This window comes from Amblyomma mixtum, chromosome 2 (genome assembly GCF_055824585.1).
Source record: "Amblyomma mixtum isolate Tamu chromosome 2, ASM5582458v1, whole genome shotgun sequence".
NCBI lineage: Eukaryota > Metazoa > Arthropoda > Arachnida > Ixodida > Ixodidae > Amblyomma > Amblyomma mixtum.
The window spans coordinates 238,005,369-238,028,149 of NC_143013.1; positions in this window are offsets into that span (position 1 = coordinate 238,005,369).

Genomic DNA, 22,781 nt, shown 5'->3' on the forward strand with positions numbered 1-22,781 from the left:
CAAAATATAGCAGCCGGTGACGCGGGTCATTGCCCTTGGCGCTGGAGCCTCGAACGCTTGCTACGCGGCCTTAGCACTGAGCGCTCCTGCTCCGTGGATGTGTTCACAGGACCTTCTGCTTGGACTTGGAATTCTGGTCGATGTCCTTGATGGCCCAACACACAGCCCTGCCTAAGGAAGGTTTCGTTGGACACCTCTCGACTGACCTTCAAGGCTGCTCAGAAGCTGACTGTCCTGATTTCCTAGTGCAAGAGAAGCTTGGTTGAGTTGCACATTATGAGCACCGAAAACACTTCCGACGCAGTCTTTGGTGTGCTTGTGTATATGGTAGCCAACGATATCTTCCCATCAAAGATGAATGTCTTATGCTTTGAATGGGCCGATGTGGCGCGGGCTAGTGCAGTCATGGATGATGCTAAGGAGCGCAACCAGGACATGCTCACAAAGGCAGTGCGGTTCCTGATTAGAATCGACGGAGGGCCAGCAGCTTCTACCGGACTTTCGCGAATGACATTGCTTTCCTAAGTCACTCTGGTGGTGAATTCCAAAGCATGATCAATGACTCAGGCAGAGCAGAATGGTGGCTCTAAAGAATTAATAAGCAGAAAACCAAATCAATGTTGAACAGTCTCGCAAGAATACAACAGACTACAAATTGTAGCGAGGCACTGGAAGTGGTAATGGAATGCTTCTAAATAGGGCGCTGCGCTGCCGCATTCGACGAATTGTGTGGCACGGCATCGCTACGGTGGCGCTGTTGGGGAAAACCATGCTCCAGGTGTCCATGTATAGTCAAAGAGAGCGAGGTGCTATCTGCAGGAGAGCTACTTTGCTAGTGTTGCGCGGTTGACTGCAACGCCCGGTGACAGTGGCACACAGTTGGATGTACTACCCAATGTTACGGCTGATATACCATAAAGCATCGCCTGAGGCTCAGCAATGCAATTCGATAATGGCTTGTTAACGAAACATTGAAATACCGTTGTCCTGTATTTATTGGGTACATAGATGCTCTGCATAGGTAGAGCTAAACATAAGTAACGGTGCGTATAAAAAGTAATTCAGGAGGCACTTTGACTGTCTAAAGTGCGTAGAGGCGAAAGCGTTTTCTGCAGCACTTTGCCTCTGCGGCACTGATGACATCACCACTGGATGGCGTCACACATAATGACTAATTACTAAGTATTGACAATTAGTAATTGGTGGCTAATTACTGATTAATGACTGGATACTAAATAACTGCTAATTAATGACGCTTAAGCTTCGCCTGTAGGAGTGGAACGCGACAGCGTGCTGTAGCGCTGCCAGGGTGTCCACGGAACGCCAGCACCCGTTCGGCGCGATACCTTGCCCTTTGAACGCAACGCTTTTTGAGGACAGAAAATGGGGCGGAATTCACGTGCCTCGAATTCCTTTGTAAATAAAGTTTTCTCTCTCTCTCTCTGTCACTTCGGTGGACACCTGAACCGCACCGTACAGGACGGGAGGAAGTGGGAGTGAAAGAATAAATAGAAAGAGGGGCTGTAATGAAGAAAATTAAAATTGTATTTGAGGAAAGGAATCACGCAGTAAATGTCTTTCACATATCTCGGTTGACACCCGTCATCCGTTTGTAGAGGAAGGGAGGAAGTGGGCGTGAACGAGAACGAGAGGCCGTAATGAAGAAAATATTGCATTTCAGGACAAGAAATTACGCAGCAACTGTCTCACATATCTCGGTGGACACCCGTCAAAAGCTTGACACCTCTGCGGACAAACTTCTGCTGACAACCTTCTGTCGACAACGATGAGGCATTGCTTTCGCCTTAAAGTAATAAATACTTAAAACTGAATATTCTTAGATTACGCGTGCTTTGATTACGTTTGTCTGGTGGCTCATGGGGCAGCGCTTGGCGACCAGGGGCCGAATTCCGAGTCGCTCTCAATTTTGAGAGCGTGTCGTCAAGAAGACGACATCGCGAGAGGCTGACCGCGGAATAAACCAATTAGGAGCAAGGTTGCGGTGGCTAGTAGCAGGGCTCCGCCCCGGAAGCATTTACCTGCACAATAAGGAACTGTAGGCTAGCGTTTTGCTGTAAACACGCCGTGAATAAAATTATCAATGTTTTATTTTGCTAACAAACCATATTTTAAACTCAACAACTCCAAGCAAAACAAGAAGCGTCCTCAGTTTTACAATTAAGTTTGCTCTTCAGTCACTTTTGCTGCCGCGAGGAAACGCTGATCACGGAAAAGCGTCGGCTAGGTGGCGTCAACTGCCGTCCGATTCAAAGGCCTTATCCATCCATCGTGAACATAGCAGCCAGAAAAAAAAAGAAAACACCTGATTCCACGGCTCTGCTGCTTTTTTATAGACCAGATTCTTTTACCCTCACACGCAGGCTGCTGGCGCGCCCCTACTCTCGACACCAGTCGCCATCTGTCGGCGCGCGCGGACCGATGGACTGCGGGTCGCGCCGGCGCAGCGCGTAGAATGCATGTTTACGTGTTCGCTTCTGTCGTTGTAGTGCTTCATCATAACGTATGAGGGTGTGTGCTGTGCGTCACTACTCACATTTTCCCTCTACCAGACAGTACTGCGGTTATCTTGCGCGCAGTTAGTCGTTAACGTGACATCTCCGAGTTTTTTTTCCGTTCATTTGGATGTGAGTAAGTGCGGCGAGGCAGTGCGCGTCTGTCTCGTTGTTTGTGCCCACCATGATGATATTGATATTGATGATTAGCGCTCGTGTCCTGTCTTCACCTTTTCTGTGTCTCGTTTTTCGCGCTACGTTTTTCAATGATGATATTCTGCTGGCTCAGAATTCTAAACGCTGGCACCGCAGCGGCGACGCTGCTCGAAGGAGCCGCTGGTGCGGTGGCGCTGCTCAGGTAAATTCTGGAATAGTATTGCAAACAGCAAGGATTTTTCCCGCGGAGTAGTCGGCCAGGTAGCGTACGGACTGGAAACTGGCACTTCTAAGCAGATTTCTGCGCTGGCGTGTCGTTTGTTGCCGTCTTTTACGTGCGCTAGCATCTATGATAATTTTAGGCGCAGGAGTGTGGATTTATTGATTTGAATCAGTGGTGTAGTAACTGGATAGGCGAGGTGCAGACTGAAGGTTGTCCCGACGAAGCGCGTGTTTTCGATCACCTCCTTGCGCTGAGCTTGCTCTAGTTCCCATTGAACACATTTCATGCACATGATTGTAAGCACGACCGCTACCGATTTCAGTTGCTCTTTCCGCACGCATGTCATAGGGATCAAGTGGGGTAAAGAGTTTACCGTAGTGTCTTCCTGCTTTTGCTATCTACCTTAATCATAGGAAAATATGCGCGATTTTAATACATTCATTCACACTTAGCCAAACGCCTACGCAACGCTGTCAAACGCGGCGAGAGCTACCGAATAAAATGAACGCGACTTCGGACCTCACAATTCGTGAAAGCTGGATTCGCTGCTAATATCTATTCAAGCTTTGATAAGTTGAGCAAAAGTACGTTTTTATGCACCAGGTTGCATAAACCATGACAAATTTAGTTTTTTGTTGGCGCTGCGACTCAGTTAAGCTCACAGCGGTAATTTGTTGATAAACTGGCGCACCACGCATGCGACAAGAAAGCCCTGTTTGCGGGTGGTACTTTATGGCCGAAGGATTAAGAGTGCATTGAAATTGGTACTGCGTGCTAGCCGCACACCTAATACTTGATATTGAACAAAAAGTTTTTTTTTGTTTGCTGTGGAGCACCAAGACGGTAGCGATATAAGCACGAGCGCGTTCTACGCGTCAGCACAATTCACGTGAATGTCAAACTAAATGTCATTAAAACTCATCAATGTGCTCCCTTTAATAACGTGAATACTTGCTGCAACACAGCCACGCAGCGGAAGTATGCTCGGCAATGTTTTTTTAGCGCCCGAAGCGCGGCTATATGCAGGCGCGGCCGCGGAGCTGCCGCAGCCCCGCAGTCCCCAAAGAAACGCCCGCACCGCGGCGCACCAGTCGGCGGAAAATGGCCGCGCCCAAGAGCGGCTCTGGATTCTGGTCTATAGGTCGTCCAGAATCAAGGTACTGTGCGAACGTGTTTAGTGCGCTAAAAAATCTTTTGAACGGGTAGCTACGGGGCTGACGAGATGAACACGCAAGGAGCGCTTGTCTCGAAAATCGACGAAGACAGCTTTAGCCCGTGTTCTCGGTCGGCGCCTACTATCGATGACAAATGTGCTCTAAGGGTGACGTGTGGTTCTGTTTATTTTTAATACCAGACGGCCATGAATCATCAATGGCAACCGAGAAAATTAGAGATCATATGTGGTGCGACTTTGCTAATGCGACTTATCGCGATTCCGTTCTGTCAAGGTTATTCTGTTTAGGCAACGTCACCTAGCATGGAAATTTGAGATAATTCATGACAACTAATAAGAGCACACTTAAAATTAACCACCGTGCCAACCGGTGAAAATTCACTTGCGCTGGACTTTTTGAACGCAGTCATTTTTCTCGTACACCATTTCATCATCATCATCAGCCTGACTACACCCACTGCTGGGCAAAGGCCTCTCCCATGTCTCTCCAATTAACCCTGTCCTTAGTCACTTGCCGCCACCGTATCCCCGCAAACTTCTTAATCTCATCCGCCCACCTAACTTTCTGCCGTCCCTGCTACGTTTGCTTTCTCATGGAATCTACTCCGTTACCCTTAAGGACCAGCGGTTATCTTGCCTTCGCATTACATGCCCTGCCCAAGCCCATTTCTTCCTCTTGATTTCAACTAAGATGTCATTAACCCGCGTTTGTTCCCTCACTCACTCCGCCCTCTTCCGATCTCTTAACGTTACACCTATCATTTTCCTTTCCATAGCTCGCTGCGTTGTTCTTAACTTAAAAATGTGGAACGCTTCACGATTCTGCGTGTCATCCATATCCAGGCAAATAATTTAACATTCCCTTTGAATGTCTGCTACATTTTGGGTTGTATTCTGCGATTCTAATCGGTCAAAACCGGTGTTTAGAGAAGCTGTGAGATGAGCATGAAAGCGGAACCGGAACTTGCAGTTTTGTACCATTGAGAAAACCGAAAACCGAGTTGCGCGAAGACATAACATAGACGAAGACGCAGCCAGAGCTCATTGGAGGTAGACGCTCTCGAGTTCGAAAAGTGTCGGCTGCGGTAGCTTGGCTGATCTTACGAAACCTCCGATTTCGGAGAACGCCTCCGCGTGAGATCAGATATAGTGTGATGTCAGGAGACCGGCGCTGACGCACCTGAAGACCTAGAAATTAGGGCACAAAGCAACGGTTCCTGTTCCCAGAATGACCTCGACCGCCCTGTGCATCGCAGCGTGAGTACCAACCCATTGTTCGAAAGCTGCATAGATACCTCTTGAGAAACCAGACCTGGTTCCTCTGGTATTGCTGCTCAAAAGAGAATTTTTTTGTGAGAATCCTGGATACCAGCATGGATCATGGTCCCTGCAGCATAAAATAGCAGCGGTTTACGCAGGCCATTGCTCTTGGCGCTGGAGCCTTGAACGCTTGCTACGTGGCCTTAGCACCGAGTACTCCTGCTCCGTGGACGCGCTCACAGGACGCTGGCTAACCGACAAGCTTGCCTCGTGGAACAAGGCTTTGAGGGCGACGAGGCTGGTGTTTCGAGCTCGGCAAGCTGCGTCTGCCCTCACGACAGAGATGACTACAGGGCCAGGTACCATGGTGGCTGCTGTGAAAACGAAGACGCTTCCCTTGTGGCTTGGTTGCGCGGACAGTACCAATGCATCAACGGTCAGAATGTACGGCCGAACGCACATTGGGTATTCATCGATGGACCGGCGGCCAACCTGCGACGCGTCGTGCTGCGGCCCTGCTACCGCCGTGAGAATGAGAGCGGTATTCGCAAAGCATCTGGCCCGCCGCGTTGCCTGGGGGACCTTGACCTCACCAACATTTGTGGCGATTGTTCTCTTGAAGTCAGCAAGTTGTTTTGGGGTCTTCCTGAGGACTACGACTCTGAGAAGCCTCATTCTGCTGGCGGTCAGAAGCATATAGCGTTACACTGGAGGGAAATCCCACCCTTGAGCTGCTGAGGCTCGAGTTTCATGGCGGCGTTCGGTTTCTGTGTTTGTGGATAGCCGTCGTCCGTGTCTGCAGTCGAGGGCCTCGAATGCAGTGCCGAGGTGACGACCTGCGACTTGGGATTTGTCGGCCACAATCTGCGCACGCTGTATTCCTCATGGGTCCATGCAAGGTAGTGCAGCCATGGACGGTGCTAAAGAGCACAACCAGGACCTGTTCACTATGGCACCACGGTTCGTGATGAGCCTCGACGGAAGGCCAGCAGCATCTGCCGAACGTCGCTGCGCCACTGCATTCGACGAATTGTGTGGCACGGCATGGCTACGGGGACACTTGGTGGTACTGTGGTGGTGGTGTACTGGTGGTGGGGAAATCCATGCTCTAGCTGTCCATGGACCTAAAGAGGCCAAGGTGTTATCTGCAGGAGAACCACCTGTACTTTGCTGGCGTTGTGCTGCTGTGTACTAAGTCTTGTGACAGTGGCACAGAGCTGGATGGACACAATGTTGACTGATTGCGTTTCATGACGCAGTACCTGATGCTGAATGACTTGATTCGGTAATTGGTTTTTATTGTACTAATTCGAATATCACTGTCTTGTTTTCTTAGCCGCTATGCATGACTAGAGCCAAACATGTTTAACCGTACGTATGAAAACGGTAATAAATGCAAAAAAGGACCCTTCTCTTAACCACTCTTGGCTTTTAGTACGCTTGTCTGATGGCTCATTGACTGTGCTTTGCTACCGGGACCGCGCGGACGATTAGCAGCGGAATCTGCCTCGAATTCCCAGATAGTTATTTCTTACTCGCATTCAAGATAGTTATTTCCTAAACTATTCCTAGTTATAGCGTTCTGCATCATGCACTGCCCCTTTGAATCTTTCCTTTCCAGCAGTGTGCCTCTTGCTCGAAGCAAATTAGTCTAGATCCTACTCTAGTCATATCCGCACTTAGACCATGGTGCCAGAAGTGGCCTGGGCCCTGCGCTGTATTGGAGGAAGGAAAGGCGAATAGCTTGCTCACTTTATTATATATATATATATATATATATATATATATATATATATATATATATATATATATATATATATATATATCAGAAGACTGGCCTGAGGGGCGAGTTGGTGCATGATGAAATGAACGGCGGCGCAACAAGAAGAACACAACAAGAGAGGGGAGGGGACACCACATGCGCACACGACACCACAGTGCGCATGTGGTGTCCCCTCTCTTGTTGTGTTCTTCTTGTTGTGCCGCCGTTCATTTCTTCATATATATATATATATATATATATATATATATATATATTAGCCTACAGTATATTAAAGCGCGCAGTGAGGGAATCGGACCCTTCGCCCAAACGCATAGTTTGGACTCCAGGCCATCAGGGCGTTAGAGGTAATGAGGCTGCGGACGCGGCTGCCCGAGCGCTTACCTACCGGGCACCTCACCCAGGCTCTTCCGGCTCGGAGATTGTGCAACCGCTTCTGCGGTTCAGAGAAATTCTGGACGACTATTGCGAACGCCATCGGCTTTTCCCGGTCCCTGCTAAGGGCCTGAGTAAAGCTGATGAGCGAACTCTGAGGCGCTTGAAGACCAACACTCTGTTGTGTCCTGCAATAGTGAAACATTTCGACCCCAAAATTGATGGGCGCTGCCCTCACTGTGGGGAAGTTTCCGATACCTTCCACATGGTTTGGGCCTGTCAAAAGAATCCTTCCCTTCCCCCCAATCCTTCCTCTTCCCGAGAGGCATGGGAGGCAGCCCTGCTCAGCTGCTCGGGGCTGGAGTCTCAAAGGGCTCTAGTCCAACGGGCGCGAGTAGCGGCCTCGTCCAGCGGGATCCCGGACTAAGGACTCCACCTATGTAAAGGGCCATTTTTGGTCTGCAAACTCTCCTGTTGTTTATTAAAAAGTTTTCACCACCACCAGGTGGGGGCGACTTCCTGGGCACACGAAATGAGTGCCAGGTGGATGCTCTTGTCTGGCCTTCTGAGGAGCTGGTTCCATCCTTCTTCGGAGGGAGCTGGCAGTAAGGTTCAAGGGAGCGGATTTCCCGCGCAACCCCAGAGGGTGTGTGCCTGGGTGGCGATTTCTCCCTGGTAACAATTTTGGCAGACGGGGTCGTATTCCCCGTCTGTGATGAATGGCTAAGGATGGAGTGTGACTGCAACCTGCGGAGCAAGGTGGCTTGCGCTCGATTCATGTCGGGGTGGGGAGGTGGGAACTGGCGTCTCATCTCTCTGTGGAGGTTGGTAATTTCGGCAAAGGTCTGGGGAGCCTCGGCAAGAGCGTCCGGGTCCGTGGGGCCGGCCTTCCGGTTGGTTAGTCCTCGGGCTAGTCGGTCGACCCCTTCGTTTCCAGAGTTTCCCGCGTGGGCGGGTACCCAGACCAGGTTGATCTTATGGTCGGGAGTGCAGCCGCGAAGGATGCGTGCAGCGGGGTGGCAGATAAAACCTGCCGAGTAATTTTGTATCGCTCTTTTGGAGTCGCTGAGGACTGTGCGCGTACGTGGGTCAGCGATGGCCAGCGCGATGGCGGTTTCTTCTGCCGCTGTCGGAGAGTGAGCTACTACTGCGGCGGCGGTGACGAGAGTAGATTGTGGCGTGGTTGCACAAGCCACGTATGTGTTTGCACTTTGCCGTGCAGCATCTACGTATATTGCGTGTTCGTCGGCAAGGTATGTGGCATCTAGTGCTTGGGCTTTCAGCTGACGGCGCGTATCATGGCGGCCAGGTATTATGCTTTTGGGGATTGGTTTTATAACTAGGCGGCTATAGACCCCTATCGGAATGGGCGTCCTGGGGTGGACGTCGCCTATGGGGTTGATGTTGAGACGGTCAAGTATGAGCCGCCCGTGTTTAGTACGGGAGAGGCGCTGGATTTGGGCGGTCTTGTATGCCTCTGAGTTCTGCGAGCGTGTTGTAGATGCCGAGTTGGAGGAGGTGCTGTGTGCTGGCGTACTGAGGTAGCCCCAGTGCCGCTTTGTACGCTGAACCTATAATGCTGTTCACAGCTTCCTCGTCCTTCCGGCGGAGGTGATAGTAGGGGTAGGAGTAGACTATCCTGGTAATGAGGAAAGCTTGCATGAGTCGACAGAGGTCATCCTCCTTCATACCTCTGCGGCGGGTGCTGATGCGGCGGATAAGGCCGTTGATCTGATTGGCTGTGGTGCGGAGGCGCTGGATGGCCTCCGAGTTTTGCGTGTTGTTCTGTATTAACATACCCAGAACGCGGATGGTGCGGACCGGAGGTATGGGATGTGTGTCGACTTGAAGCACAATAGGTTCTTGCGGGTCGGGGACGGGCAGGCGAACTCGTCTGTCTAGTAATTCGGACTTCGTGGAGGAGCATGTGAGCCCGTTCGCCTGTACAAAGGAGTGTACTTTATCGATTGCTGTTTGGAGGGAGTTCTGGATTTCCCCGTCAGAGCCAGAGTTGGTCCACAGGGTAATGTCGTCGGCATATATTGAGTGTTTAATGTGAGGTATCTCTTCCAGGAGCGGAGGGAGGCTTCCCATTGTAGTGTTGAAAAGGAACGGAGATAGGACTGCTCCTTGTGGTGTTCCTCGGGTGCCTAGTGTGATCTTCTCGCTGTGGAGGTCTGCAATGTGAAGTTCTGCTGTACGCTTATGAAGAAAGTCGGCGATGTAGTTGTAAGTGCGAGTGCCTACATTCATTTGTGAGAGGTTTGCCAGGATGGAAGCATGTGACACGTTGTCGAAAGCCTTGCTGACATCTAGGCTTAGGATGGTTCGTGTAGCTCGGATGGGTCTCGGATCGAGGATGTCGTGTTGGATTTGCCACATAATTAATGTCTAGAGTGGAGAGGCCGGTCCTGAAGCCATCATAGTGGGGGAAAAAAGGTCCTCTTGGTCTACGTGAGTGTGGAGTCTATTGAGTATGACGTGTTCCATGACCTTTCCCAGGCAGGACGTGAGCGAGATGGGCCTAAGGTTGCCCAGCTCGAGTCGTTTGCCTGGCTTAGGTATGAAAATCACTTTGGCGTGCTTCCAAGTGTCTGGAAGGCGACCCTCATGCCAGTGTTGGTTGAAGAGGTCCGTGAGTGCCTCGACGGACTGATCTTCGAGGTTACGAAGCACCTTGTTGGTTATGTGGTCGTCTCCAGCGGCCGCGGTGGTTTTAATCTGGTTGAGGGCGGCGCGGACTTCTCCTGCCGTGATGTCGGCGTCCATGTTGGTGTTCTAAGCACCCGTGTATCCTGAAGGGATGGGAATTTCAGTGGAAGTATTGATGTATTTGTCTTTCAGGGTAGCCAGGAGTTCCTCATTTGTTCCCTGAAAAGCGTGTATGACACGGGTGAGGTTCTTGTGAGGTGTGGATTTGGTGTGAGTTGTGTCCAGTAGATGTCTGAGCAAAGAGGTGCGCTCAGAAATGACAGAGTGGGAAGGGAGTGAGCTTCCCTCTGGCGCATTCCATTGTATTAAAGAAAGAGGGCAACCTACTCTCTCTGCTTTTACTCCCATATAAATTGGTAAATTGGTTTTTGAGGAAAGGAAATGGCTCAGTATGTCTCACATCTCTCGGCGGACACCTGAACCGCGCCGTAAGGGAAGGGAGGAAGGTGGGAGTGAAAGAAGAAAGAGAGAAAGGGGTGCCGTAGTGGAGGTCTCCGGAATAATTTCGACCACCGGGGGATCTTTAACGTGCACTGACATCGCACAGCACACGGGCGCCTCTTGCGTTTCGCCTCCATCAAAACGCGGCTGCCGCGGTCGGGTTCGAACCCGGGTACTCCGGCTCGGTAGACGAGCGCCTTACCGCTGAGCCACCGAGTGTAGAGTGTAGCTTTTATTCGTCGATGCTATGCCGCCAAATCCAGTGTTTAAAAAAATTAGGCAGTGGCTTAGCTCTGGTTGTACAAGCGAAAAGCTGCAGTTACGCTTGGTTTGACGTCATGGCTGTCGCAGTTCGTGCACAATGCACTGGGAGCACCACGATAACGGTGGAGGCGTCCGGCCGTCTACACACTGCCTGTGCGGAGGCGGAGGAGGAGACGGTAATCGGCACGGTTAAAATTCAGGGGGCACTTATTTATCTATTTATTTATTTGTTTGTTTGTTTATTTATTAATTTATTTATGAATACTGTCTACCCTCATTTGAGGGTCATTAGAGGGAGGGAAAATGAAGGGAAAAATGCATATATCACCAAGAATGAACATCCTTCTTCGAGCATACAATACAAGAGAGCATAGAAACGCAACACAATTTACGCCACTGTAGAGCCACCTGCTATACAAAAAGGAATATTTGACAATAAGTTACGCGCACATCTACAGGAATCCCATGCCTAGACAGAATCCCCAAGTGCATTCAGGAATGCCGCTACACCTGTAGACTCAGCAATGTGAGCGGGCAGTTTATTCCAGTGCTCAATAGCATCCGGAAAGAATGAGCAGCGAAAGACGTTAGTTCGGGTCAAGTATGGCCGAATCGCTTTGTGGTGATTAAGGCCGGAGCTCAGTCTACCTGGAGGCTGCAGATATTTTTCTTTATGATCTTAATTTCATCGTGAATGATTTGGTAAAGTAATTTAATCTCTGATTTTTACGTCTTTTTTTGTAATGTTTCTAGACTGCATGAGTTTAACATCTCCGTTACCGAATATGTTTTCCTATATTTTGAGCAAATATATTTCGCCGCACGTCTTTGAACCTTTTCTATTTCCGCTGAAAGAATCTTTTGCTGAGGAGACCATATTACAGATGCATATTCTAGGGAAGGCCGTATGATAGAATTGTATGCTAAAAGTTTGACATCTTTCGTTGCTCTCCCCAACATTTCCTCTTAGTAAACAGTTTTCTATATGCCACCGCACACACATTTTCGAGTACTACAAGGCGAAAGCGTTTCCTGCCAGTTTTTTTGTGTTTCTCATATTTGTTTTTTTTTCATTCTTTTTGTTCCTTTTCTTATTTTATTGTTTTTAATTATTTTATTTTTCATATTTCTTTTTCATTTCATTTTTATTTTCGTTTCTTTCCTTATCTTTATTATTCACATTTTATTTTTTATTTGTTTCTTTTCTTATTGTTATTGTTTTTTAATCTCCCTTCACTTACTTTTATTTTTCTTTTATTATTTTTACTTTTTCATTGCTTTTGTTTTATTTATGAAACCCATGCATTTACTAGATGTGCCTTTATTCAGGCTCAAACCTTGAGCCTTATGTATACATATCCTTTCCGTACAAAATCATGTAAATAATACCATGAAAGAAAAAAAAGAGCCTTCGTGGCGGAGAGGTAGCGTCACCGCTTCAAATGCCGAAGGCCCTGGTTGGATTCCCAGCCTCGACGCAGCTTCTTTTTTGAAGCGAAAAGCTTCACTACGCTAGTCAACACCGCGCTGCGCGTTAGCCGACGTATGTCGGAGCATGAGTGACGTCACGCACGGCGCAGGCTACTGCGCATGTGCGCCGCCGCTTCTCCTCCTCGCCACCGTCAGACCTTTCGCCGAAGCCGTGCGCAGTGCGCATTTGAAAGGAGGGGTATGTAAGGCGCGCTTGTCCATAGAGAAGGCGCACGCTGCCGCGCGCTATGCGTCATCGTTCGACGTTCGCCGCAAGCGCGTGTTTATCGCGGAGGCCGGCTATATAACCGCTTGCCAGAGGATAAGCGTGCGCGTTCAAAGGGTGATACTACCGATACAGAAGTGCTAAGCATCACCGCAGCTTTTCGCTTCGAGATGTCCTGGCTTAACCTTAGCTAAGCCATAGCCAATTTTTTTAAGTAGTGACGAGTCGGCGGCGACGGCTGCGGCCACTTGAGCCGTGCGTGGCGTGTCTCGGTTTCGCGCATGCGCAGAAGTGGCAAATCTGGGCTCCGGCTCACGCGAAGCGCGGTGTTGACTAGCCTAGTGAAGCTTTTCGCTTCAAAAGCTGCGATAAGAAAAGCAAAAAGCGCGAAGGCATGGCAAAGCCGAAGACGCAGCCAGAGCCCATTTGCGGTGGACGCTGTCGCGTTCGAAATTGTAAGCTTCGTTAGCGTGGTTTGTACGTCCAAAGGTTCCTGTAGTCTCCGCAGCATCGTTGCAGCTGGGATCAGGCGAGACGATAGATGGCGCTACATTGCCAAGATGGCTTAGCGGATTACATTCTCTCAAATCTAGAGTCCCACAGTTACCGTTTAAGAAGCGTCGCCCAGCGGCAAATAGAAGATAAATTGGTAAATTGGTTTTTGAGGAAAGGAAATGGCGCAGTATCTGTCTCGCATATATCGGCGGACACCTGAACCGCGCCGTAAGGGAAGGGAGGAAGGTAGGAGGAGACTTTTCATGAAAACGGACAATTAGCTTTGAATATGACTAGCGTTCTATAGGACAACGCTTTTTTTGCGCAGTAATTCTAAAATTTTGCTACGTAAAAGCTTGCGCCCGCAAGTGTAGGTTAAAGAGGCTGAACTTATTCCTGTGGAAGCGTCTCACTGTGTGCGTTCAACTCCTTCAACTATGTCTTGATTTCACAAATCAAACAAGATTTCGCATTTTCGCATTAGTCATTTTCTTGTCATCAGGTATTTCGCCCTTAATAGAAAATATGAAGTTGTCATCTTCATCCGGTATTGACAATATTAACCCCAAGCTCCTGAAGAATACCAGGGATATTTCTGCTGAATTTTTATGCTTACTTTTCTCACAGTCACTCTCATCAGGACGAATGCCAGATGACTGGAAAAGTGGTAAGGTCGTTCCAGTCTTCAAATCGGGCAAGAAAGATTCACCTCTTAATTACCGACCGATTTCTCTTACAAGCGTACCCTGCAAACTCATGGAACACGTCATTTACACAAACATCATGACCTTCCTCGACTCTAACAACTTTTTTCATCCGTCACAACACGGTTTTAGAAAAGGTCTCTCATGTGAAACACAGCTGGCTATTTTTCTTCATGATTTGCATGCTAATCTTGACACTAACCTGCAGACCGATGCCATCTTCCTAGATTATGCAAAAGCGTTCGACAAGGTACCACACAAACGATGACTACTAAAACTGTCATACTTGAACTTGCCTACTGATATTTTAAAATGGATAGAAGAATTCCTCGCTAATCGCATGCAGTTTGTCACTATTAACGATCACAATTCTAACTCCATTCCTGTAACATCTGGTGTCCGTCAAGGCTCTGTACTCGGTCCACTTCTGTTTTTAATTTATATTAATGACCTGCCAGGCAACTTCAATTCTAAAATTCGCATGTTCGCAGATGACTGCGTCAATTACCGTTCAGTTACTACCATTAATGACCAAAATTCTCTCCAGGAAGACCTTAACCGCATTCAGGAATGGTGTGACGTTTGGTTAATGGAACTTAACCCTCATAAGTGTAAACGTATGTCTTTTCACCGCCGCCATAATCCGCTTGATTTCCCATACGTAATTAGTAACGTCCCTGTACAGACTTGTCTATCGTATAAGTATTTAGGTGTCACCTTGTGTAACGACTTGTCCTGGAGTGCCCACATCACTAATATTATCTCATCCGCTAATAGAACACTAGGTTTTTTACGACGTCATCTCCGCCATGCCCCCGATCATGTAAAATTACTAGCATACAAAACACTTGTCAGATCAAAATTAGAATATGACTCACCTATTTGGAGCCCGCATCATGCTTACCTTGTCAACGCACTTGAAGCAGTACAAAACAGAGCAGCCAGATTCATTCATTCTTCATATTCCTACGACATCAGTGTGTCTGGGTTGAAAGATAAATCCGGGTTATCACTCCTCTCAGTTCGTCGTCGCATCGCCAGCCTTTGCTTATTCTACAAATTTTACCACAGTTCACTTTCCTGCGCACCCTACATCGTCCCGCCAACCCGCATATCTCATCGCACTTCTCATCTTTTCCAAGTTTCTCGACCACGTGCCCGCACGGTTACTTTTGCAGCCTCATTTTTCCCCCGTACCATTGTGGACTGGAACGACCTTCCCAGCGACATTGCAGCCATCATGTGCTCCGCGACCTTCGCTGATAATCTTCATGCTCATTTGTCATCGTGTTCACACTTGCCGCCAACTAATATTGTACCCACCCCTTATGTAATGCCCCTCACCGGGCCTTTAAGGAAAATAAATGAAATGAAATGAAAAAGCCAACACGCGTGATGAGAAATGTGACATTAAAGTCTATGCCGCATGTTAGAAGCTCTGCTACACGTAATAGGTAAAGCATTTGCCTAGTGTCCTGTACTGTAGAAGGACTCAAAAGTCCGTCTTAAAAAACGTATTTCTGTCAATACGTTCAGTCAATACGTCAAGGTTAATTCTGAACTCTAAAACAAAATATACATTTTATACAAAATATTTCAATCGTTTATATTCGTGAAGTTTTGTCATGTATGGGTTGAGACAACACCAGCTCGAATCCTCTGAGTCAAAGATTTTTTGATCGACTTTTTTCCTTGCACCAATTACATGGAGATAATTAAAAAAAATCGAGGTTTTTACTACATTGTAAGTTGCGTTCTGAGGTGCTGTTCAGCAGAAACCGCTTTTCAGAAGCTGTGAGACGAGCAGGAAAGCGCAACGGGGAGTTGGGATTTTGTACCATTCACTAAACGGAATTGCGCGAAGACAGCAAAGACGAAGCCAAAACCAATGTGTGAGGTGACCATGGAGGTGCCTTTCGAGATTCAGCTCAGAGTATCATGGGAAAGTCGTCTGCTACCGCTACTTCCGCTTCAAAATTTCTTCCCCTGCTCAATTTCTCCATGGCAGTCGCTGTGTTAGGATCGCTTCTAACACGGACACAGGTACGACAGGACATATGCTGCAAGTTAATCGACAGCAGCATATGTCCTGTCGTACCTGTGTCTATTCTGTCCCCGTTTTTTTGTGCTGCTACGTTTTCAAGATGGTGGTGGTGGTGGTGGTGGTGAAAAACTTTAATCAAAGAGAGCTTGAGGGTTAAAAAAAAAACCCTGCTGCATGGTCGGTATCCTTAGTCCGGGACACCGCATGACGAGGCCCCGTCTCGCGCCCGCTTGACCAGAGCCCTTTGGGACTCCAGTGTGGAGCAGTTGAGGAGGGCAGTCTCCCATGCCTCTCGGGTGGGGGTGGGGGAGGGGGGAAGGTGAGGATTCTGAGTACATGCCCACACCATGTGAAAGATATCACAGACCTCTCCACAGTGCGGGCAGCGCCCATCTGTGTTCGGATCGAAGTGTTTTGCTATTGCAGGACAGAGAAGGGTTCCTGTCTGCAGGCGCCGCAGAGTTCGCTCCTCCGCCTTACTCAACCCCTTGGCAGGTGCCGGGTAGAGACGGTGGCTGTCGCAATAATAAATTAGGATTTCGCGGAACCGCAGAAGCGGTTTATGAGCTTCTGAGCCATGAGAGCTAGGATGAGGAGCCCGGTGTGTGAGCGCTCGGGCGGCCGCATCAGCGGCCTCATTGCCTCGTAGACCCTGGTGGCCAGGAGCCCAGATCACTTTTGTGCGAGTTGGATCGGCGAGAGCGCGTCTTAGAATTTGCGAGGCAAGAGGTGATATTTCGCCTGCAAGATAATGTTCACAGGCCCGGCGAGAGTCTGTGATAACCGTTTTCGATTTTGGATCGGCGGCAGCGAGAGCTATTGCGACTTCCTCCGCTCGTGTTGAATTTGGGGCCCGAAAAGATAGCCCATCGACATTCATTCCCCGGTGGACTACGGCAGCCGTGAAGAATCCCGCGGGCGACGGCCCTGTGATGTCAACGTAATAGACGCTCTCTTTATAGCCATATTGCCTCTCAAGCGTGCGAACCCGCGCTTGTCGTCTGCCTTCATGTGAAGCCATGTCCATGTTACGCGGGAGCGGAGCGACCAAGAGCATGTGGCGCCACAGCACCGGGATGTTCTCCGTCCCCTCTGGTATGCATGTGTGTTGGATGTGTAAGCGGTTTAGCAGGCGGCGCCCAGGCACCGTCTGCGATAGCCGCGTATATTGGTTCACGAGGTGGGCCTCCCGCAACTCCTGATAGGAGTTTACCACTCCCAACGCCTTCAGTTTGGCGTTGGAGGTAGCCACCGGGAGGTCCAGTGCTCGCTTTGTTGCCTTCCTGATGATGGCGTCAATGCGCTCGTCTTGTTGATTGGTGGTGCGTAGGTACTGCACGGCGTAGAGGATCCGGCTGGTCACGAAGGCATAGGCGAGCCGTAGCGCGTCCCTGCCCCGCAGACCACCCCGCTTGGACCAATACCAACTGGGGCCGCCGCGGTGGCTCAGTGGTTGTGGTGCTCGGCTGCTGACCTGAAAGACGCGGGTTCGATCCCGGCCGCGGTGGTTGAATTTCTTTGGGGGAGAAATTCTAGAGGCCCGTGTACTGTGCGATGTCAGTGCACGTTAAAGAACCCCAGGTGGTCGAAATTTCCGGAGCACTCCACTACGGCGTCTCTCATAGCCTTAGTCGCTTTGGGACGTTAAACCACATAAACCAAACCAAACCAATACCAAATGGCCTAAACTTTGGTGCTTTTGCATAGATAGCTTGCTAGCCGACTGGCAGCTGTTACGTGCTGTTAGGAAAATACATCTGCTGAACTGTGCATGTTTCAGTCTTTCATTGCCTTCGCAGTGCGGCAAAAAAAAAAAACGCATGCATAATGACCGACGCGTTAAACTAGTTGAAACGCACATGCAACCGACTGCCGTGCACGCGCAGAACAGCCATCCAACGCTGGTTTATTGTAACCACTACAAAATTTACCTTTGACTATTGTCAATTTCTGCGCTCAGGACACGCGTTCATACTCAGCACGCGCTGATCGTACAGTGATGCTGTGCAATAAGCGATGTCGCAGCACAAATAAATGAGTGGATCAACGATGCACCCATGCATGGCAATTGCTTATTTAGAACCGGAATTAGCGGTTGCAGATGATTTTCTCGTGGTTGTTTGCGTTCACTTCGGTGTAAGCTCTCGTGTTCGAAAGTGTAGGCTTCGTTAGTTTGGCTGCTGTTCCAAATCCTCTGCCTTCGGAGCACGCCCCTGCGTATTATCAGATAGCGTACCATCAGTGGAATCGGCGCGGATGCACCTGAGGACAAACTGCAAGATACGTACAAGCGATAATAGAGGAAGATTTGATTAGAAAAGCGGGTCCACCCTGCGTCAGCGCACCATCTGTCACACTAACTAAAAAGGAAATAATGTTTTTGGGAGCGGCCACGTGATGTCGGCAGGGCTATCAGTTCGACGTCATGCAGCAAGGTGTATATAATTGGGCTTGTGTGTCAATAAATCTTCAGTTGGAAGTAAGCGCTCGTGTTGTCCAAATCTCTTTCACTGTCCGTGTTTTTTTGCGCTTGTACGTGTCTGCTATGAACCAACTAGCCCAAAGGTCTGTGATCCTGAAAATACAAGATTTCGCGTTCCCAGAATGACCTCGAACGTTCTAGCAATGCAGAGTGAGTACCAGCCGCCTCGTCCGAACGCCGCATACGTCGCTCTGGAAGAAATCTGAGAATTTATTACGGCATCGACGAAATTTTTTTTGTCGAGTTGAACCCTGGATACCAGCATGGGCGGTGCATTGCGGTCTCTACAGCAAAAGATAGCAGCCTGCCCTTGGCGCTGGAGCCTCAAACGCTTGCTACGTGGCCTTACCACCGCCGTGGACGCGTTCACAGGACCCTGGCTAACCAACAAGGTTACCTCGTAAAACAAGGCTTTCGGGGTGAGGCGGCTGGTGTTGTCCGAGTTTGAGCTAGGCCAGCTGCGTCTGCCCTCCTGTGGCGACAGAGATGACTACGGAGCCAGGTACAGTGGTGGCGGCTGTGACAACGAAGACTCTTCCCTTGTGGCTTGGCTGTCCAGACAGTACTGATGCGTATACGAAGTCCGTGTGAACGACCGAACGCACACTGGGCATCTTCCCTTCGTGTCGTCTTTCATCGCTGGACCGGTGCCCAACCTGCAACCCATCCTGCGTTATCCCTGCTACAAGCGTTAGGCTGAGAGCGGATTTCGCGAAGCCTCTGGTTCGCCGCAGTGCCTGCATGACCTCGACCTCACCACCGTTAACGTCGATGGTTTCCTTGAAGCCAGTGAGTTGTGCTTGAGTCTTCCTGCCAAAACTGAATCTGAGAAGCCTCGTTCTGCCGGAGGCCAGCAGCACATCGACAGTTACACTGGAGGGAAATCCCACCCTTGAACTGCTCAGGCTCGTGTGTCCTGGCGGAGTTTGTTTTCCCCTGCATGTGCACCAGCTTTCGTCCATATCTCCAGACAAGGACCCTTTGATGCGCTGAAGATATGGTTCATGTCTTTAAACACTAATAAAACATCGTTAATTACATTTCATCGCAGGCAGTCCTTTGTTTCATTAAATTACTATATCTCTGGCTCCGTAATTTCCGCTGTTGAATCTTGTAAATACCTTGGTGTCACCATTTCTAATTCCCTGAACTGGGCGTCCCACATTTCTAACATTACTAAAGACTCCAACCGCGTGCTCGGTTTTTTACGCCGTAACCTGCGTCTAGCACCTCCTTCTATAAAACAGCTTACCTACATAACACTCATCCGTCCCAAATTGGAGTACGCATGTGCAGTTTGGGACCCTCATCAGTCAAATCTTTCTCTCGCCATTGAATCCATTCAAAATCGTGCAGCAAGATTCATTCATTCGAACTACTCCTATCATTCAAGTGTCACTAATATGAAGTTGCAATCTAATCTTCCATCCCTCGATTCGCGACGTAAAATAGCCAGACTATGTCTTTTTCACAAGTTTTACCACTCATCACTTGGAAGCTGTGTCATCGTCCCTGCACATCGAGCCTCTCACCGCCTTAACCACGGCAAAGCAGTCTACCCGCCATCAGCACATACCACTGCGCATCTGAACGCTTTTTTCGTTCAGACAGCAAAGGACTGGAATCACCTTCCTGCCGAAGCAGTTCGCCACATTCATCCAGACCGCTTAAAGTCATTCATCGAGAGAATAACGTAACGCCTGTAATAAGCCCACCCCTCATATGCATGTAATACCCCCAACTGGGGCATTTGAGGTATAATAAATAAATAAAAAAGAGGTGAGGACAGTTGGGGTTTGCCGGCGACATCCTGCGCTTCATGTAGGCCTGCGGGCCCTGAATCCCTCACTGTTCTCCCTCCCCATTGACAACGTAGGTGACGGCGCTGTTGATGGTGGCACCACACCGGGAGCTGTCATCAGTGCTCCCTGTTCGGCACTTGAAGCCTGTGTACGCCTCCAGGCCCTTCACTTGGTCGTGCACACAACGTCAGCCTGAGGAAGCTTTCGTTGGTCACCTGTCTACTGACCTTCAAAGCTGCTCAGTCGCTCTCTGTCCTGGCTGCCCAGTGCAAGAGGACCTTGAGCTCCTGCACATCGGGAGTACTGACTACATTTCCGACACAGTCCTTGGTGTGCTTCAGTATATGGTGACCAAGAATGTCTTCCTATCAAGTGTTAGTGTCATCTGCTCTAGTTAAGAAGACGTGGTGCGGGTTAGTTCAGCGGTGGACGAGCCAGGGAATGTTCACCAAGTCAGCGCGGATTGCGATTAGCCTCGACGGAGGAGCAGCGGAGTCTGCCGCGCATCATTGCGCCGCCGAATTCGACAAACTATGTGGCACGGCATCGCTACGGGAACACGTGTTGACGCTGTCGGTGAAGTAATAGCTCCAGAATTTCCCGGACTTAAACAGGGCGCGGTTCTACCTTCAAGCCCCTGCGAGGCGTGGTGAAACTAGTACACAGCTGGGTGCACCCAATGTTGACTGATGGCGTGCCATAACGCAGTATCGGAAGCTCAGCGACGTCATTAGATTGCTTACTTATTACATGACATTGTCGTTTTGCATATGTGATCGCTCTGGATAATTATATAGATAAAAAATATCTTAGAATACGTATACCAATCGTAATAAATGCATAGAACGGAATATTCTCAAATCGCTCGGCCTTTGGGTACGTTTGTCTGACGGCTCCCAAACTCGTTCAAAATCTGCGTCCCTCTGTTCACTCCTGTAGTGCGTTTTCTCCTGCGCTTTGAATTCCGGAATGCTGCACCAGCCGGCCCAAATATCAACTATGTGAAGGCAGCCTAGCTTGAGACCTTTGACCAGTGTCTTTACTGGCTATTCTGGCGACGGAAGGAGCTAATTGCACAATATACTGCATGCGTCTTCTTGTTCTACCAGTTGCGTGCGCAGACTGCACCTAACCGATGCGTGAAGTGCCGTAGGCATGCTTTGCAGCGCACGACAGTCGAAACCGCGTCGTGCATAAGGCCCGCGCACTTACGATACGCGGCGTTAAACTATTCCAGGCGTATCGCCTTATCTTAGCGTACACTGGGGAACTGCGACCTTTGATATTCTGCTTTTCTTGAAGCGCTGCTACACTATACAACCCACAATCTCTTCTGCGTGCCGCTTTTCCCTCTATTCACACAGTGACTGATTTAAAGTGTCGTTGTGTTGCATCATCCTCTGCGCAGCTCCGCTGCATTGGACATGCGTTACGCAATGTCAGTCGTGTGCCTCAGCGAGAGACTCTCTGTCGCCTCGTTATCAGGCAATCAATGAGGGTATTTAGCCTCGGGAGCCGTCAGCTATTGCGCAGCTTGTCCCAAAGAACGTGCAACTCGAAATCGTTTCATCTCATCATTTCAGGGCGTCGACCGCTTTGCTGCAGTGCGTTCCATGGCAGCAAACAAAAGCCACATATTATAGGCGCTGGTTGTACACAGAAAATAGATAATTGGTTTTGAGCATAGAGGTAGGAAACTACTTTAGCGGTCTTGCGTCACAACGCGTCCATCACGGGTGCGCATCCCACTTCGAGGCCGCGACTGTATTGCTCGTGCACATGTCAAAATCCAGATCAATAATAAAGAAGCGTAACGTATGCGTGAGATCGGAGGAGGCAGATAAGTGCCCTTTCCTTGATACGCCTCTGTGATATTTGGATTCGTTAGAGGGTAATGGTCTCGACATGCGGACGAATTTGTATAAGAACATCATCAATCTGAGTTAAAAAATACTTAGCCGAAGTGAACGGCAGGTGATCTGAGATAGCTGATTCGCGAAATGATTCACACTATGATGACACCACGCATGGCAGTACGATGGTTGTGTTCGTGTTAAGGGAAGGTTACAGTGAGCACTTTATTGTGCGAGAAATGTGCGCGCACTTAGCATCTCGCCGCGCGGCACCAAGCTGCCGCACGGCAGGCAGCTTCCGAAGAGTATTCGTTTTCTTTCCTACCCGCTGCACGTTTGTTGCACTGACGCTCGGCATATGAATATTAAATTGATTTTGAGAACAGGAAAGTGCGCAGTAACGGTCCCACTACTTGCTGGACGCCTCAACCGCGCCGTAAGGGAAGGCAGGAAGATGGGAGTGAAAGACGATAATGAGGTGCCGCAGTGGATGGCTCTGGAATAATTTCGACCACCTGTGGATCTTAGAAAGAATGAGGAGGAACGAAAAAGGTGCCATAACGGAAGTATCCGTATTAATTCGACAACCTGGGGTTATTGAACGTGCATTGGCATCGAGGACACGGGCGTCTTTTGAGTTTCACCTGCATCGAAACGCGGTCACGGGATCTGAAGTTTGATCCTGCGTCCTTGGGTTCTGCAGCTGAACTGCTGCATCCATGGCTTTCCCGAAACGCGTCTGAGGGAAAGTGCACGGACCTGTCGATTGGCATTCATTTGGCCACTATTCTCTTCCCCACCGGGACA